The following is a 3,749-nucleotide window of genomic DNA, read 5'->3' on the forward strand; positions in this document are numbered from 1 at the left end:
CTATTTATTTTAGTTGTTCTACACCTGATCATGGATTGAGAATTTGTGGTCATGCTATACTACTCAAGAGCAATATCTCAAATTATTTTCATAATTTTTCATGAATTACAGCTATGGTTTTTGAATTTTTCCTTGAATCTAAACTTAAATTCACTACTTGAGTTATACTTGGATTCTATCTCTCTAAGTTTTATCTTGGATTAAGCATGCAGAAGCAAAGCTAAGATAAAATTTTGAGCTTTAAACATGAAGGAATGCATCTAGAATTAAATTATGAACTTTCTATCAACATATAATAAAGGTACTCGAATTTCTAAGCAAATGAGCAGTAAAAAACTCGAAATTTTTACACAAAGCTACTCATGTGACATATAACCTAGGTTCCTAAATTCAGCCACAACACATGCATATAACAGGAGATACAAATAAAACACTCATTTCCTAGTATTTAATTTACACCATAAACTATATACATACTGTGGCAGAACCAACCTGAATTACACCGGCTCAAGTACGTGAGTCCTCTCTTGAGGGCTACCTCGTGCTTCAAACGGTATAATCCTTTGGCCTGTCGGGTAACGTCCCGATAAACCACCGAACGCAGGATCCAACAAGGTACCTCACACGAAGGTGAGTCCAGAGATATAAATACCAATACATTTTACATCACAGGCAGATATATTACAAAAATATACAAAGCATCATTAGCTCCCACTAAGGAGAGATTATTACAAAACAGGTTTAAGTTTCAAGTCAAGCAGCGGAGTTTGAAAAGCGTAGACAATGTACACGTCGTTATTACAGATATTATGCTAGCCCTGGCATAATATCACTCGGCGGAATCGGTGTTGGCCGGGGACGGATCCCACTCCACGGACCAACCATCAGGCAGGGGATAGGGCCACGGTGTAATAAATGCTGGTTCATCAGTGGGATTACCTGAGGTAAATCAACAAAAGCAAGGCTGAGTATACTAATACTCAGCAAGGCTTACCCATCTCATGGTATACTTAGCCATGTATCTAGACTTATGCAGACTTTACAGGTTTTGGGTAAAGTTTTCAGCTAAAAAGCAACAAAGAGTAGATCCTTAATTTCAACTTTTAGCTTTCAGATTTTAGTTGATTAACCATTCTAGGTAAGCACCTATAACTACTCAAACATGGTAGAATCTTTAACCAAACATCATCTTTCATAATCACAAAGTTGCTCTTGTTACTCTATGTGGTAAAGGGATCAAACAGTCTCAACCATCGTGAGAAGCGGACGATTCCTGAATCGAATTCAAACCTTGCAAGGATGAACCTAACACACACGCTTGGAACACCAAAGGGTCGTTCCGAAGCAACCGTTTGCCTTTCATTCCGACTCATGGATCAGAGCCACCACAAGCGACTGCAGGACCATATGCACTTCCAAAGTGCAGGACGTACGTCTGTAGCGCGACTACAAAACCCGTACTCCTGCTTGCCCAGCAACACGTATTCCTACACGTCGAACAAAGTAACCAAAAGAAGCAAATACATGTGGTGGGGGGTATGTCCACTCCTCGGGCCGATTGGTTACTAGGCTTACCGCTTACCATATTTCACGGCATGTGGTTAGTACTTTCAAACGCTTAACCACCGCTACCACACACTGCGGCCTTATCAAGTTCCACAACACAGACGGGGTATCCTCTCAACCATGATACCTCACAAAAATTCCCGTCCGTCATCCTTATAGTGATAACAGAAATGTAAGCATTACAACTCCTATATCACGCGAGTGACAGGAAATCACCTGACTTTTACCGGTCCTATAAGCAGAGCAGCTATTCGGACTCAAGTACTAGTGTTCAATACATCGGTTCCTGGAATTATGCAACTAAGGTTTCCAAACAACTCCTAAGAACTTAATGCATAAAGACATATATAAATAGTATAGTTTGTAGTGTAATAAAGTAGGGGTTATGTCCGGGGCTTGCCTTCGCTGGTGGGGTTGGGGTTAGTCAAGTTAATATCTTCCGAACCTTGGTTCGGGGCTTCAGAGAATTCCGTGACAAAGTTCCCGGGGTCTTAAGAACAACCTCCTTCTGGTTCCGGGATAAGTTCGTAGTCACCGTCAGCGAGAGCGGTCGAGTCTATATGAGATGCAAAGTTACAAGTTATGGAATGCATATACTTTTATGTTAATTCACAATAAAGTTGCAATCCAAACAAAAGAACATTACATTTCGACAAATAACCTAACTACCCTGCACTGGGCAGTCATTTATCGAGTATTAGTTATTTTATCTAAATACATTGAATAGCTAAGTTAACCCTACTAAGTGTCTAACTAGTGGCATGGGGCAACAGGTTGGGTGTGTTTCTAATAATTATATTAAATAAATTTACTTATTTATTATATTAATTACTTACATGAACCTTAAGTTACTTCTAGTTATATTATGTCTAATTTGTTTGATACCTAATCCTTGATTGGAAATCTAATAGCAGATTATACTATTAAAGAATAGTACCCTAAAATATATCCATGATTTTTTTAAACATTTAAATGTATAAATATTAATTATACAAAGTAAACTACACATTATTTCTAATTAAACTTCCACATTAAGAAAATAATACTTAATTACTAGTATAATTATTTTTCTTAAATTCTACATGTTAAAAGAAAACTAACACAACTGGTTTCACCATTTTATCATTTTTCTATGAATTACTATGCATTTCTTAAGCCTACAAGTAACCAAACTTAACATTTAAATTAGATCATCAAACATTCAGAAACTGAATTTTATCCCTTAAGTAAAGTTGTAGATCTTTATCTAAGGATTCCAACAAAATTTAGTTTGCATTTTTATGATTTTTCCCCGAATTTATATAGAATTTCAAAGTTGGCAGCTTAAATTACACAAAGGGTCCTTCGGTTACTATTCATCTGAGTCTAAGACTTTGCAGGAAACCCCCTGGCCTTCTATTTCTTCTAACCCGAAGTCCCTGGGTTGGAGACAGGAGCAGAGCAAGAAGAGGGCGGCCATGTTGCGGCGAGACAGGCCACCGGCGGCGAGGTCCAAGGGGAGGAGAGGGCTCAGGGGCTTACGGCGGTTCTGTTGCACCACTTGTCGAGGGCTGGGGTGGTCTGCAAGATGGATCTCGACGAGGACCCGAGGTGGCGGCGGCGGGGTCAACGACGACGACGGTGCTCCGGCGATCGACGTTGGCAGCAAACCTGCGCACGAGCTTCAGTGAGACACGGGGAAAGTGGTGGTACAATCAATTGGAAGGATATGCTTCGGATCGGAGGTAATCGACGAGAACAGTGGCGGCGGCGGCGAGGAGGAATACCGACGATTGTCGGGGAGGCAATGCAAAGCACTAGAGATGCCATGAAGTGGCTGTAGAGCTCCGGGGTGGTGATGTGGTGCTGGCTAAGGGGTCATGGGGGTGTGGGAAGGCTCGAGTCGCGCTGCCCACGGTGAGACCGAAGGCGGCGGCCGGGGAGAAACGGCGCGGCGGCGCTCCGGTGTCCGAGCGGGGAAAAGGAATGACTGGGGAGCTGCGCAAGGATGATGTGTAGCTGAAACTAGGGTCAGTGCAGGTGGAGCAGCTGTGAAGAGGTGGGGCGACGGTGAGCTCGAGCTCGCCGGCGTTCGGGTGGAAGAGGTGGCGGTGTTCTGAGGCGTCGGAGTGGAAAACGAAAAGAAGAATGCGACCAATAGCTCCACGAGGTAGTTGTAGTGCTCAAGCGCGTGCAAACATGAG

The sequence above is a fragment of the Panicum hallii genome, unplaced genomic scaffold (genome assembly GCF_002211085.1).
Source record: "Panicum hallii strain FIL2 unplaced genomic scaffold, PHallii_v3.1 scaffold_15, whole genome shotgun sequence".
In the NCBI taxonomy this organism is placed as follows: domain Eukaryota; kingdom Viridiplantae; phylum Streptophyta; class Magnoliopsida; order Poales; family Poaceae; genus Panicum; species Panicum hallii.